This window comes from Mauremys mutica, chromosome 5, assembly GCF_020497125.1.
Source record: "Mauremys mutica isolate MM-2020 ecotype Southern chromosome 5, ASM2049712v1, whole genome shotgun sequence".
NCBI classification, from domain to species: Eukaryota; Metazoa; Chordata; order Testudines; family Geoemydidae; genus Mauremys; species Mauremys mutica.
In genome coordinates, this window is record NC_059076.1 from 132,595,224 (window position 1) to 132,611,850 (window position 16,627).

At 42.8% G+C, this 16,627-nt stretch overlaps 1 long non-coding RNA gene across 1 annotated transcript in view; it reads right to left on the reverse strand.

Moving 5' to 3' along the window:
* The window catches only part of LOC123370614, a 79,816-nt gene extending 66,551 nt beyond the window's left edge, over window positions 1-13,265 (reverse strand). The window contains exon 1 of the long non-coding RNA XR_006579482.1: window positions 13,135-13,265. This is a non-coding gene — a long non-coding RNA (uncharacterized LOC123370614). The remainder of the gene's footprint in view (window positions 1-13,134) is intronic.
* Between the last annotated feature and the right edge of the window lie 3,362 nt (window positions 13,266-16,627).

Sequence of the window (16,627 nt, forward strand, 5' to 3'; positions counted from 1 at the left end):
TTTAGGAGTAGGAGCCCAGGCTTCACCTACTGCCCACCCATATAGCCACCCAACAAAGTCTTCTCTCTGACAACACTGCAACCTGCATTCTGAGTAGCCCACAGAGGAAGAAGAGGATGCCGTATGTCCCTTATGCTACCTGTGCTAGTGCATGATGGACAGCACAACTGTTCCTAAATTAGAAGTCTTACTGACACCAATGAATCAACTCGTGAAAAGCGCTAGAGTTGGGACATTTCCTGATTGAACTGAATAAAAATTTATGGGCTTTTGGAACTATATTATGGAATTCAATAGAGAGTTAGATTCCTGTTTTTGGATTCTATAGCATAGTTACAAAGTAATTTTATAAATTAACTGATTTTCTATTCAATTCTATTATGGGTTGTTAAAGTGATTTTTATGGAACCCTCTTACATTTCAACAGAATCTTGTTGTTTTTCATTCCTACTAACTCCAATAGGACTCTTGCAGGAGGGTCTACAGCCCTATCTTTATTATATATTCCAGTACTGAAGAACTATTGCCCCCCCCAACAACACCCCCAACAATAGGAACAAGTCAAGTTTCATAAATGTAAAAAAAATCTGTAAAGGGTTAAAAACAATAACTCTTCATGAGCTTTCTCTCCCACCATGCCACTTGTAACCAATTTCTGATCCATCAGGTAGCAGTGAATATCCAATAATTTATATTTATTATTGAAAGATTGACACTGATATCTGAAAGAGTGCAAAATGGGCACTGCATAGCAAATAAGTTTTATGGCCTTTGTTACTCAGGAGCTCAGACTGGATGATCACGATAGTCCCTTCTGGTCCTGGAATCTATGAATTAATAACCTCTTTGCTCTCAGAAGGGGATGCACTAGTGTCCACTTTTCAAAAGGTAGAGTAAGTGAATTTGGAAGAGAGGTAGATAAGGAGCAGCAAGAAGAAGAGCTATCAAGGGAAGTTCATAGACATTTAATGTCAGAAGACACCATCGTGGTCATCTTGTCTGACCTCCTGCAGAACACAGAGCACAGAACCTCACCCAAGAATTTCTGCATCAAGCCCATAACTTCTGTTTAAGCTATAACATATCTTTTAGAAAGATATCCAGGCTTGATTTAAAGACTTTAAATTCTGATCCATAGGGACATGTCTAAGAATTGTGCCACTTCCAACCACACAGTTAATATCTTACACAATTAAAGCTGGTCACTTTTTAATTTTGCAAAAAATCAAAATAATTTTAGCACCTCTTACTTATTTATCATGAAATTGCTTTTTTTTTAATGTTTAAAACAAATATTTTTAAATCTTTTTCAGCTTAGTGACATGATGTGATTTTAAAAAAAAATCAACATTTTAATAAATTGTTTTCAGACACATTTTGAAAACAAGAAACACAAATAAATTCTATTAAAACTGATGTAGAAGGGGCCATTTCTCAACCAAAACAGTGCTAAACAAAACTTTTCCCCGATTTCAGCCATGAGAAATTCATTGTCAATAGGAAAACAATTAGATAAATCTCTGAAACAAGTAAGAAATAAACAGCATATGTACAGGTAAAATGTGAGGTTTAAGGGTAAGTCAATGGTATGTCTATTCATAAGGATGGTTGTGGTTGTTTTTTAAGTCATCCCAGCCAAAATGGCAGGAGTGAGTTCTTAGAAGGATCAGAATGAACAGTGTGAGTGGCTTGGCAAACAGGTTGGTTTATGCACAGAGGCAGCGTGGTAAAAAGCAATGATGTGGGAAAAAGGAAACAAAGGAGACACTGATCACAGATCAGAGAGATCTGAATGATGCCTTGGAACCAATGCAGTGGAAAACCAGAGAAGAGATCTATCACCATTCTAGCAAGAGTTCAACCCAAAATAACAGTATTTAGCTAATCTTGTAATTTCCTGTGACTTGCACCAAAGTTTCACAAGACCACAGCTGTTCTGATGAGACTAGATCACGTTAAAAAATAGGCCACTTCTGGTTTTAAGATCCAACCGTTAGCCCAGGGGTAGGCAACCTGTCGCACACGTGCCAAAGGGTTCATGTGAGCTGATTTTCAGTGGCACACTCACTGCCCAGGTCCTGGCTACCGGTCCAGGGGGCTCTGCATTTTAATTTAATTTTAAATGAAGCTTATTAAACATTTAAAAGACCTTGTTTACTTTATATACAACAATAGTTTAGTTATATATTGTAGACTTATAGAAAGAGACCTTCTAAAAACATTAAAATGTATTACTGGCACGCGAAAACTTAAATTAGAGGAATAAATGAAGACTCGGCACACCACTTCTGAAAAGTTGCCAACCTCTGCTTTAGCCAAAGCTGGAGGGGGTGGGGTCAGTTGTTCAAATCTTTCCCTGTTCCTTCCAACATCTAGAGAAGTTTGGACTAAGGACTTCATTCATTCCTAAACAGTAGGAAACTGTGACTTAGTGATCTCCCATCTACTGATGCCAGCAGAGCCTACTTAGCTGGTGAGATCATAGCAAAAGGTGGTATGTCTGTGCATATTTATAACTATTCTCCAAGGGAAAAAAGTTCACTATTGCCGTTTAGTAATTGTTCTGTTGCTTCAGAACTCTAAAGAGAGAGAATTAGTTGGACATGCTGCTGAATTACTGACAATGCACACATCACTGAGCGAAAACCTCTCTGACTTTTTACTTTGAAGAGCTTAGAGAGAATAATTATCTAATTTACAGCCACTGCAGAAAATGACTGTAATAAATGAAGGTCCTGATTTAGAACGGAATGCATCATGTGTCTAGTCTAAAATGCGTTTAAATCGGGGCAGGGGGAGGAATGGGGATGCAATTTACAAAGAAAAAATCAACATGCAGTAGAGATGCTATGAATAAAGCCGTGAGATGTGCTATGTGTTTAAAAATATCTGCACAATGAATATACAGAGAGAGACTACAGAAGCAAACCCATAGAGGGACCAATTTTACCGCTTGGGTTCATTTCTAACAGTTAATGGAGTCTGAAAAAATCTTTCAGGCTCACCTAATGTTAACGGTCCACTCATTTACATCTGAATTCTATCAGAGGACTTAACATTCATCTAATCTATTTATTAATAAAGATCAGTATATTGTAATAATATGGTGTCGAAATCACAGAAATAATAATTTAAAAAAACAGAGAGGACCAACTCAACCAATAATTGTCTCCCTGTGCTCACAAGAAATGGATTGTATGGAATATGCCTGATTCCTGAAGCAGGAAAATCCCTTTCCATACCCAGATTTTGTAATCTGCATGATTACAGTACAGTATAGGTGAGCTGTGTATGTTTAACTACTGTATGATAAAGTCTCTAATCTAATTTAAACTTTGATAGAACATTGGTATCCAAGTAAGTGTCCAATTTATCTTGAATTATGGAATTATACATAAATATCACGTTAATAAATCTGAGGGCCTGATTCTGCTGTCACAGAGCAGATAATCTGTGCCTGACTCTTACATGATCTAGAATAGAATAATCATTAAGAAGCAATCATATAATATCTGTGACTTTAAATACAAGGATGAACCATTTTCCAGACAGTACCTCCAGCCACCCCATATAACACGCTAAAACATGTATGGATGGTGGGGAATGTTTCAGTAGCAAAGAATGAGGCTGAATACAGGTTAAATTGAACAAGTGGAACTTTATTAAACACTGTGCACTGCTCTTACCATGTGGCACAGTTGCTTCCAGCCTAACTCCCCACATTCCTGTTTTCATGGTGTTCAGTCAATAACAGCCCCTCCAGAGAACCTGATCCCTCTGACTTCAGTTCCACTGATCATGATGCACCTATTTTATTTTACATCTATTTACTAACATTTTAATATACACACTAGAAACAAATAATTGATACCCAGAACCCACTCCTTGTCCCTTCAGCCAGAGTTTGCTAGCACATAGCCATCGTGGAGTCTTGTCTTTACCACAGACTTGTTACAGAGTCTTTGAGATTGTTTGGTCTCCTCAATAGGTGACCACACCAGGAGTGACCGATCTCTGTCTACCTGTCTCTAAATTTAGCAAACTCTCTCTTTGTAGATTCTCCTCCCTCTCTGTGGGGTTGGCCTCCAGATGGTTCTCAGTCTCTTCATTCTGTGGTGATCTCTGTATCTCTGTAGGTTTTCTCTGGGTGTTGCATCAGCTGACTCATAAGTATCTCCTGTTCCTTCAGATCACATGTCCCTCTTGCACAGTCATTTTGTATGGTGCGGGTTCCAGTACACATCCCATGACTCCTTTAATCCACTTCTTCTGGTGTCACTCTGATGGCTGGATCCTTACAGGAGTGCCTGTCCCCAAGGCCAGTAGGTCCTTGACTGACCCCTTGCATTCTAATGGCTGCTTTCTCTAATTGTTGGCCATCTCTTCTCACGGTGTCCTTCTGGCTGCAACAGGTCTCCCCTCATTAGTAGAAGGGTTTTGGTCTTTCATCCCATCAATGCCTGTACTGGACTGTTTTGACTCCTGTGTGATGGTGTATCCCTATGTGCCAAAAATGATAACAAGCTGTCTGAACCAGAAGCAACACCCTCGTGTAACAGTCTGTTAGCTGATTGCACCTTGCCATTACCATTACCCTGTGGGGAGGAAGTGTGGTGGCCAAATTCCCATTGGCATGCAAATTCCTTGAATTCTTCTAAGGCAAATTGGGGTCCATTGGTGAATGCAGTGTCCAGAATGCCATATATTGCAAAATGGACCCTCAGTTTGCCAATCACTGACTTGCTTCTTGCATTAGGCAGGGCATCCTCCTCCCAGAAATTTGAATAATAGTGCACTGTAATCAAGAACTGCTTTTCACGGAAAGTCTACTTGCTCCTTTTCCCATGCTTGGATGGATAGCTCATATGGTAACACGTCTCTTTGTGCTGGCAGTTAGCACATGACCAGCAGGTGTGTGTCAAGAAAAAGAGTTGTGTATTCATTCATTGTCAGTAAACTCTCGGGAGGTCATCTATGGCAGCTGTCCATGCCAAGGCGTGAGGCATGTACTTTTTTCATGACATCCTTATATAATGAGATGGGAACAACTGCTCTCTGTCCCCCATTCCTGCACACTCAGCTCATCTTTAATTTGAAAATATGGCTCTGCTCCTACCAGTGCTTGTCTTTTGTCTTCTGGCCACCCTGATGGTTTGCTCTGTTTACTGCATATAGTTGGATGTCCTTTTTTGTAATCTCTTTGATTTTCAACAGTGAAGCATATTAATGGATTCAATGTCCTGATCCTCTACCCTCAACGCACTGATATTTGCTCTGCCTGGGTGTCAACTAATGCCAATAATCATCTTGGACAATATCTGATCTCTATCTGGTAGCACAATGGAAGCACATCACCACAAACTGCAATCTCTTTGGCGCACTAAGAAGGGGTTTTGCCATAATTGTCTCTAGGAGTTTGTGGTCTGATTGCATTATTAGTGGGTAGCCATATATGTACTGAAGGAATCACTCCACTCCAAATACCACAGCCAGAAGCGCCCGTTCTATTTGAGCGTACCCAACCCAGTCTCTAACAAGACTTTGCTGGCATAAGTGACTGGCTGTTCCTGGAAAAGGGCAATACCCAATCTTTTCTCCAGTGCATCACATTGTAGTGTCAGTGGCTCTCCTGGCTGGTCGAACTTCAGGACAGGGCCCTTCATTTTCATTTGCTTCAACACGTCAAACATTTCCTGTTGAGGACCTGGCCAGGCCCACTCAACATCCTGCCTTGTAAGCTGATGTCTGGGTTCTGCTGCTGCAGTCAGGTGCAATCAGAATTTGGACAGGAAATTTATCGTTCCTGTAAAGAGCTGTGCCCTTCCACAGCCACTGGACCACGTATGTCTCTCACTGCCTTGATCCTTCTGTGGTCTGCTCAGTCCCTCTGCTGTTAGTAAATGCCTAACTTATGTCACCTCATGCTGTTTGAGTTACATTTTTTTCTGTATTGAATTTTATGTTCTAGTCCCTGCATCACTGCAGTTTTCTGTCTTGGTCTCATTCAGTTTCTGTATCATTGAACCTTTCACCTACAGTACGGATACTATCTACAATTTATTTTCACCCCAAGCAGTCCTTGCAGAGATTGGGTGCACATTCACTGGAACCCCTCTGGTGTTGGGCTTACGCCTATCAGTATGCACAGTCATCTGTAGCAACCAAATGGGGTTCCAAAAGTTGTCAACATGCCAGACTCTTTATGGCTTATGCCAAAAGCTGTTCTTCACATTACAGACCGTAAAGATTCTGGCTTTGGAAAGTTCTGGCAAGTTGTCATCAATTGAGAACAGTGCATAATGGCTTCTTTTCATTGCTGGTTCAGTGACTTTGGGTCTATACAGATACATAATTTGACTCATGGCTTCTTTACCATCACCAGGCTGCTTACCCAGGCTGTGCTGGGCTATGATACCCCTACTCTGCAGACTTTCAAGCTGCTCATATACTGGATTATATTAGTGCCACTGGAACTTTTCTTCATGGTAAATACACATTTTCCACTGTGGGATCTATTTTGCAGCTTTTCTTTGAGGAACCTGTTGCCTTTGAAAACCTCTCCATTTGCTTTTAAAATTTATGCCATATGACTCCCCTTTTTGTTTCCTGCATTGCAGCTATAAAATTCTGATGCTGCACCCTGATCAGATCCACGGCTTGTATGGCTGTATTCCCTCAGAGAGGTCTGCAGTGCCTACCATCCATCACCACAAACGGTAGGTAAGGACCGGAGGGCCTAGGGCTAGCCAACCCTGATTACTGAAAGATGCAAACCTGAGAAGAATCAGAGGATTTCCCTGTAAAGAGCAGCTGGAAGTAGCAGTGAAAGGGGATGCTCAGGGAGAGCAGAGATTGTTAGGAGTGAGAGACTCAAGCAGAGTCCAGGGACTTGGGCCTAAGACTCCAAGTAGGAAGGACTAGAAGAAGCCTGCTAAGGCAAGAGAGACCCTGAGCAAGCAGGGGACAGACAAAAGGGATTTCAAAACTCTCCAGGCAGCAAGGGCTGGGAGAGACCCTGACCAAGCAGGGGGAAGGGTACAGAGTTCTTCAGGCAGAGAGGACAGAAAGTAAGAAGAGAGAGATTTGTTTGTTGGACTTTAATTTGGGACAAGTTTTATTTTGACTTTATTTTCTTTGAATAAACCCAAACCCATGAGGGGTGTTTTGACCCCAGAAAAAGTGTGTACAGTCTGTGTAAGGGGCCCTGAACAGGGGGAAACTGAGGCAGGGTCAGAGGGACCTCTGGCCATGAGGGAGCACTCAGGAGGTGGCCAACCCTGTTCCACTGAGGAATTCAATTGCAGGAGGCTCCACAATCCATATGACATAGCCCAGGGCATTTCCCTGTTAACATTGTTGAATGCGTGGAGGCTGGTATTGTCTCTTGTTGCGTTCATGAAGCTGATATTCTCTTGGACTCAAGGGGAGCCATGATGTCATCACTGCTCTCTGATGCCATCCTTCCCTTGTACAAGTCTCACTGAATCTTTCTGAGAACTTCCTCTGCTCTTGTGCTCACTGATAAAATAGTTCAACTTGCCACATATGTTGCAATGCTGTCCTAGAGCAGGGTGCATCAACTTCACATGCTCTGCTGTCTTCCACAGCGAATTCATCTCACTACAGGTATAGAAACCCGGCCACCTGCTCTCCTTTGCTATTGTCTCATTGCATGTATTTCTGGGGCTCTTGTTCCTCCTAGGGCTTTCAGCCTTTCTCTTGAGACTTCCACTGCATGCCCCAGGTCTAGGCATTTGTCTAATGTGAGATCACCTTCCCGGAGTAGCTGCTCCTGCAGGTGGTGATCCCAAGTGCCACAGACTATCCTTTCTGACATTAGGAAGTCTATCAAGTCCTTACAATTGTATGTAGCAGCCAGTGTGGGTAAGGCAGTAACATATCTCCTCCCCTTCCGATTGGCCTCTAGTGAAAAAACCTGGTTTGCGCCACACTTTCGTTCTGCTTTGGGAAGCAATAAGTCCCCAGGGCTCTGAGGACCACTGGGAGGCTTGAGACACTGCTGAGCTTCAGAGTGGGGAAGACTTCTCTGTCCTGTCCTCCAGTAACATAAAGTAACATTTTTATTTTCCCGCTGCTGTTCCCCTCCTGAACAGCCAGGTCTGTGGACATCTCAAATTCCTCCTTCCGTTGGGTCCATCACTGGGCTGGGTTTGTGTCTGCAAAATCCAGGGCTCTGGGCAGCTATAGAGTTCCATGGCTCACACTGCCAGTGGCTGCACTTCAGAGCACTCACCGCTCAAATGACACCACCATCTTTCTTTAGCAAAGAGTGAATGCAGGTTAAACTGAACAAGTGAAACTTTATGAAACTCTATGCACCGCTCTGTCCATGTGGCTGTGTTGTTTCCTGCCCAACTCTCTGCATTCCCAGTTCCACAGGTTTCCCCTCAATAACAGTCCCTCCAGGGAACATTGACCCTCTGGTTTCATTTCCACTGATCATGACACAGGAAGGAGGCTTACCTGGAGTAATCAGATGCAAAGATAGGACAGAAATTGACACAGTTTAGTCACAGCACTGAATAGAATCCTCAATCAGTTGGAGGACAGCTCATGGGAACACCATTTGGGTCCAATAAATGAGACGTATCAAAGAACCTTGAAAGTTAACAGTCCAGGATGAACCCTCCCATCGCTTGTATCCCGATAGCACCTAAACTTAAACTAGTGTAGTCATTTGCACCGTTGGCCCATAGAGCGGGTTCAAATTTTGAAGACAACCTTTTTTTATGATATTGAAATCTTGTTGTGGAAGTTTTCATTGACTAGGCAGACATTTGGACTAAAATACAAATTAATTTCTCAACCAACTCTACCTGTGGGACTAAAGCACCACCACAGGCAACAGAGGCTCCTTACTGAAGGCAGAATAAGCTTTGTCATTCCTCTTTTGAGGAGACATTATATGACTTTTTTTTGCTTTCGTCCATTGTCTGACCTAGTCGATCCTTTTTTTTCTACCCACTTGGAGCGCACACCAGCCTCCACTAACCCAGAGGACGTAACAGTAAAGACAACCCTACAGATCCATTGGCAGATCCATTGTTCATCAACTGTGCCCTTACTTATCCATCGTTTGCATGGCTGCAAACTATAGAGACCCCATAAGCTTTGCTTGTCACCAGGAGGCCTTGGTGAAATTACCCTTTGTCATGTATATTTTGGAGTTATATTATTCCCATGGGCTTTCAGTGTCAAAGCTATAGTTCCCTCCTCCTCCATCAGGATGGATTCATTTTCTTCTTTTTACCCTAGGCACATCTGAACTTGTTCTTATCGACTCAGCCCCAAACCGTAGGCTAAATAAGACTAAGAGTATGGTCTCACTGAGGTCATACAGTTAGGTTGCTCCTACTCTCCAGAAAACCAGTAAGTAGTCATAAGCAGAAATAAAAGAAAACCATGAGCCAGGTCCTCAGCTGGTATAAATCAATGTACGGTAACTTCACTGAAGACAAAAGAGCTATGGAGATTTAGACTCACTGAGGATTTGGCTCTGATAAACTGCATCAGCACTGATTGAGTCAGAAAAAGTAACCTCCATGTATCTCCCACCGTGAATGTACTAATTTACTAAGAAAAGAACTGGAGTAGCAAAATGCCCTCCCAAGCTCCTATCAGCTACAAAAGGTGAGATGTTGAGTACAGAAATTTGATCCTTCTTATGTATACAGTAATATTCCCTTTGCTCTGCTACTCCTGGAGATGAAAAGGCAAGGCTGGATTGTACCTGCTTTATATAAACCAATCACAGAGCAAGAAAGATATGTAGGAAACTTGAAAACAGGGTGGTAAATCAGCTTCAAATGGTCAGACTCTGTATATCAGCCATGTTCCTGAATCAGGAATAAGAGAATGTAACTAATAAGGGGGTGGTCTCAGAGTATAGAACATTGAATGGCAGGCGTGGGATTGTTGCAGATCACCAAAAACCCAGTAGAGTAGCACATATTTTTGGAGAGTAAAGAACATGGAGGCAAACTAGCTACCTACTGTCAGTGGAAAACTATTTACAATATATGTATGTCTGAGAGGTCTGTTTGGTGATCTTATCTACCCTGGTAACTTTATTACAGCGACTCTGTGATCTAATGATAATGTTTACCAACAGTATAGTTTGACTATCTATATGGCATACTTATCACTTTAAGTTTTCGAAGTTCAGCAAAACATTAAAGGCTAGATTGGAGCAGGTATGCCCTAACCATGCCTAAGGGGTGGTATGCAGCCACAACAGAAAGATTGTGCCTCAGCCAGGCAAAATGTATCTCAGTATGGATCTTTGCCCAGGAGGGGTGTGCAATCTGCTCCATTTGTAGCCGCCTTTTTGATAATTGCAACATTTCGTACCCTCTGGTCCTCTGATTTTAATGAGAAGTGTTGCCTGCTTTTGCAAGCAGCCACTTCATTTTTTTTAGATCCTTTGGAACTCCCAGATGTACACCATCTGGTCCTGGTGACTTGTTGTTTAACTTATCAATTTGTTCTACCGCTACCTCCTTTCACACTCAGTTCCTGACTGCATCTCATTTCTAAAAAAGAGTGGCTCTGATGTAAGTATCACCCTTACACACTCCAGGGTTTGCTGATGCAAAGAAATAATTTCTTTTCTTTGCTATTGTCCTCAATATATTCCTTTACAACCTGTATATTCAGCAGGCCCACTAGCTCTCTCACATACTTGCTGCTTCTGACGGATTCATGAATGTCAGGGTAAGAAAGGACCAATGCCAATCTAGTTTGTTCTCTTGCATAACACAGACCAGAGACTTTCACAAGTGATTCCTAAATCTACTCCCACAACTAGAGCACATTTATTAAAAAGGCATCCTGACTTCAGTTGAAGACGGTAAGTCATAAAATTTAGCACATCCCTTAGTAATTTGTTGCAATAGTTAATTACCCTCTGTGTTAACATTAGCACCTTAGTTCTAGTTTGAACTTGGCCATTGGATCTTCTTATGCCTCTGTCTGCTAGACTGAAGACTAATATACTTACATTTTTTGTTTTCTTTCTGTATATCTTTGGCTAAAATGTCAGTTAACTAAAATCTTTGGCTAAGATTGAGGGCCAATGCAGAACAAGGAGGGAAGTGGGTAGGAGAGTGGGAAACTGATGGAGTCAAAGTAATAATTCTGTGCCATTTCTGTCCTTACTATAAGAGTTAGTTCTTTCTGTCCATATCCCAGGTGACTGCTAGTGAGTGAGACATACTTGCACACATTGATTGAGCTGGGGTTATGGCTTGCTGGTCTTGTTTTATTAAATCTGCAGTGAAGGGCAGACATTGGGTATTGAATGTCGAGTTCTAGGCCTATTGGTGGGAAAAGGTGGTTCCCTTTGAGAATAGGATTAACGTGCTGAAAATATATTACAGGGAGCAATGTTTTGTGAGGGATTGCTGTCAGCCCTGTTTGCTCCCTGGACAGAAGCAACACAGTAGGTTGAATCCAGATGGAAGTAGGGGCAAGAAAACATCTGCCACCTTCGGGATGCAGCAGGTCAGCTTATCTAGGATGAAAGGCCACTCTGCTGTGCAAGGCCAAATTGAGAAATAACCTCCCACTGAACAATGGAGGGCTGTACAGGTGAGGAAGAAAGAACAGAGCTCGTATGAATATAGTACAAAACCTGATTCTGAAGAGCCACTCCCTCTATCTAGATAGCCGAAGGAAATAGGGCTGGAATAACTCCACAGCAAGGAACCATTAAAACATTGCATTTGCCTGAGGAATGGGCAGTGACGGTGTTAGGCACCTGCAGCCCATGCAGTCTTGGCGGGCCTGGAGTCAGCAAAGGGGACCCTTAACATGGTAGCTAAGTCACTTGTCCTTGGTGACAAAATGAATTGCAAACCCCACCCAGTGTGATGATGGAGGGGCGCAAACTCTGCCCAGCATGATCGGGGGCAACACAGGTAGTGGCCCAGGAACTGAGCTTTGCAGGGTACCACCATGGGACAAACACTACCACTGCGAATGGGGGTTAATCGTCTCCTTGGTGAATGGTCTGTTACTTCGGGTTTGGAATCCCCTAATTGGTGATGTGTGAATGGGGACGTCACTGTTATCCCCAGTCTTTGAGGGAAGGGATAGGACTCTTTCCTTTCTCTGTGAGCCTGGGTCAAAGCACACTGAAGTCAATGGGAGCTTTTCCACTGACTTCAGTGGGCTTTGGATCAGGTCTTATATGAACTGCACATCAGAGCTGTTAGCCTTTGTGCCTATACAAAACCCCTTAGTCCCACTACCTACAGACACTGAGTAGGGGTAGGATATAGTCAGGACTGTAGCTGAATGTCACAACCCAGCCCTGAATCGTCCATCACCGCCCACCAAAATACATTGGGCATAACAGCTAGGGATATATTTTCTCCTACTCTAGGCTGAGTTGGTAGAGAAAATATGAGGGGAAGACTGAGATTGGTTGGGGAACTGGAGGAGACTGGGAACTGGAGGAGACTGGGACTAGCAATGGTTTGGCAAGGAGATTAGAACTTGGAATTTGGGGACTCTGGAGGGGTGAATCTGGGATTGCTGAACAGGGACATTGAGACTGTAATGAGAAGCATGAGATGTGGAGCCTGGGACTAGCTCGGTGAAGAGAATAGGACTGGGATGAGGAGTCAATGGTGAATAAGAGACCAGACTGGGACAAGGACAGGATGGACCTGATGGGACAGAAGGGGTCAAGCTTTGAGGAACAGGCAGAAGATTCTGTGCCCACTAGACACAGTCTCCTTCAGAGCCTGAAATGGAACCCAAGGTCAGGGCCGCCCAGAGGGAGGGCAAGTGGGGCAGTTTTTCAGGGCCCCTGGAGCGGGGTCCTTCACTCATTCTGGGGCCCCCGGAAAACTCTCGCAGGGCCTGGGCCCCCGGAGCTTCTTCCGCTCTGGATCTTCAGCGGCAATTCGGCGGCGGGGGGTCCCTCTGCTCCGGGACCCGCCTCTGAAGTACCCTGAAGACCCATGGTGGGGGGTCCTTCTGCCCCGGGACCCGCCGCCTAAGTGCCGGGTCTTCAGCAGCAATTCGGCGGCGGGGGCGCCCCGCCACCAAAGACCCCAGACCCCCTGAATCTTCTGGGCGGCCCTGCCCAAGGTTCCTAAGTCTCACCATTCCTCTGCAGCCAGCAAATATCTGTGAAACCTTCTGTTCCCCTCCAGTGCTGGTCCTCATTGAGGATGGCAACCTACTACTTCTCTCCGTTACTCTAAATAGCAGAAGTCTAGGAGAAGGATCTAAAGGTTCCAAGACAGCTGATGACCCATCTGGGTGGCAATGTGACGTCACATGACAGAATTTTTGTTTTTCAGTTTAGATTTTTTTTAAAAGCTAGAAACTTGCATTTACCTCTCCCACCCCCCCACCTTCCCACGTTAGTAGAACATTATTAAAGTTGAAAAATTAAGCACTAAAAAGTTAAACAACAACTAGGATTAAGGTTGACTGTGCAAAATTAAGGCCAAATGAAAGTTGCACAGTCACATGCTAATTTATGAGTGCTTGACTTTTGCAACCTGAATAATGTTATTTTGTGTGTTTGTGCCCAATTCCCATTGATAATAAATAAGAGTCACCCTTCTGAATTATGGAGATAATAGGCCTGTTCACTAGTGGTTATATGTTGTAACTGTTTTGTTTTGTTTTTGATTAAGTCATTTTTCTTCACAGCTATTGCAATAGCAAATTGTTCTGTCATTAGGTTCTCCTTAGTAATCTACTATGATTTTATTAAAAGGGAAAAGTAGCTATGCCCCAAGAGTCTAAAGAGATTTTTTTCATGCAGTTAACTCATTTCTGCTTTATTTGAAAATTGCTCTTTCATTATTAACACCCCCTCCCCCACCTAAAATCATTTGTGTAATGTCTATTGCCATCTCCATATTCCTGGCTATAGAATGGGCCTGCTGGCTTGTCAGATTTAATAAGCAAAAAGCAGCAAAGTCATTGAAATCTGTCAAAAATGTGTGTGTTAACGTTCGATTTAGCCCGGGAAAGGAAGGAATGGAGTGTGAAGAATATGGCTGAATAGACTAATTCAATTTTAATGGAACTTCAGTTCTGTTTACTGGCTTTGTGTTTGTCAAAGGGTTTATTTCTTCTGTTGTTTCAAAGATTTTCAAAGTCTTTAACAAAACACTGGTCATCTGCCATGCTACCCATAGCAAGTTGACCCACTCACCAAGGAAATAAAACCCAGTCATACATGGGGTTAGGAATTCATTAGTGAGGACAAATGCGAGGTGGAATGGCAAATTCATCAGGATCTAGGACAAACACAGAACAAAAAAACAGCCCTCCCCCAATGCCTCACAATCTAAGAAGAAGACAAGACACAACAGATGGATACAGACAGAAGGAAGGGAGTACAAAGAAAAATGAGACATGATAGGCAGTGGTCTAAGCACATGAGCAGTAGCAGCTAAAGGCTTCAGCAGAACTCAGGGTCCCATTGCACTAGTTCTGTACATTTGCATAATAGAGAGAATACCTGCACTGAGATAGGGAACTGATCACAGAGAGGGTAAGGAAACTGCCCAAGATCCTACTGGCTACGTCCACGGCAGAGTTGGGAATTGAAGTTAGATCCTCTGAGTCGCAATCCAGTGTCTTACTCACACTTCATACTCCAGCAGACATAGGTGCTAGGGACAGTAAAGATAGCAGCGTTCAATCTCTGCTATAGCAAAATTATACTGTATCTCTGATTCGCTGCCTATTCATTAGAGACAAGTTAATCTCTCTGCCTTATCACCACAGTATCTGAGCACCTCACAATCGTATTCTCACTAGACCCCTGTGAGAGAGGGCAGTGCTATTATCCCCATTTTACAGAAGGGAAACTGAGGCATAGAGCAGTCAAGTGACCCGCCCAAGGTCACAAATGAGGTCTGTGACAGAGCAGGGACTTGAGCCCCTCATCTCTCAGGCTAGACTGCCACCACTCATCTTTCATCATTCAACCACTCATCCATCATTCTTCTCCTGTCCTGGTATTCTCACTCCACACATAGAAACCTCTGCCTGGAAACATTCTATAACTCACCCTGTTTATTTATTAAAGATTATGTTAATACCAGAGGAGATGGCATTTAAGTGTCATGTCATTTCAGAATTTCAGTTCTGTATTAGATTTTGGTGCTAAAGTTTCTATGGTGTAAGTGTTAACTCTGGTATTTAATTGTAAATTACCCATTTTATGAGCCAGACGGTGGAGGTGTGGGAGGAGCTAAACTGGCTGTTATGCTTTTATATATATATACACTCACTTAGTATGGCATAAAGTAGATGTGTTTTAGAGATTAAACTACAAATAGGTACTTCTGCTATGACCGGGGTAGTCTGTGTTTGTAATTAATTACCTATATAGTAGACAACATATATTCATAGATACTGGTGGTATGTTTAGAGTTATTAAAATCTCTCATTAAAATGTTCTGAGCAATTGATTTAACTCTTTCATCACTAGTCAGTTTCTGTTGCTCTAATGTATCTCCTGTTATCATGTCCCAGTAACTGGATTCAGAAGTGCATCAGGTGCCTTCCATCTGGGAGTACCTGGAATGTTCGGCAGCAACTGATCATTTTGAAATTCATTGAAATAACATGAATGCACTGATTACTCTGAAACTAGAGGTTTGTTCACCTTCTGCTGAAGAAGAGAATTATTTGAATTGGGAGAGTGGCATGGAAGATGCAGCCAGAAGATGACAGAAGAAGGAACTGAGCCAGAAGATAACAACAGGTGGGGAGTGAAGAAATTGCGAGAATACATCTCTATCACAGATCTTGTTATGGGAAGGGAGATTGTTTGTAGACAGAAGGTCATGGGACTTCACAGAGGCTTCTAGTAATTTCACATATTTTGGACAAGCTTTGGCTAATATCTACAAATTTAGCAGTGAAATTCATCTAGGCTTGTGCTCCTAAGTTCCTTAGGTTTTTTTTTTTTAAATCTCCCCATCTTCATTTTTTCCCTTTTGGTTGCAGCTAGTGGAATTAGTACAGAATAAATGGTTTTGCCAGCCCAATGGCTAAATGCTGATTTAAAGGACTATGTAAGTACTATTGTATGAATACTTGGAAGGGAATAGGAATTGTTGTGGGTGGTAAAAGAGGGGTTGGCTAGTCTGTGGAATGGTGAGAACTGTCAGACTGACCAACAGTCTCTCAAGGGAGCAGTGGAAAAAGCCAGACCCGGTGTCATTTAAAATTAGACAGGACAAAGCACTAGAAAGTATGTCTTAAGGCACAACTCTGCATTGGAAGGAGATGAACTAGCATGATTCTGAGGTTGCATAGTAGACCTTATTATAACAATTAGGATGTCTAAAGAGCCATCTTCCCTCCCATTAACCACTGTGTGAACCACCTCCCTTCCATTTGCCATCATATACTGGCCGTGACACCTACAGAAACTGTTTAGCTGGAAAAGCAGTATTAGGAGAGTACATGCCTAGCCAAATAAACTGCTTTGCATGCTGTGTGTATAACCCACTCCTTTCTGGTAGCACCTGTGCCAGAGAGGGCTAATGGTAGGGTTGCCCTTTTAAAGGATTAGTTTCCCAGCATGCCTTTTGAGGACCGGCCCTTTAAATGTGGCAGA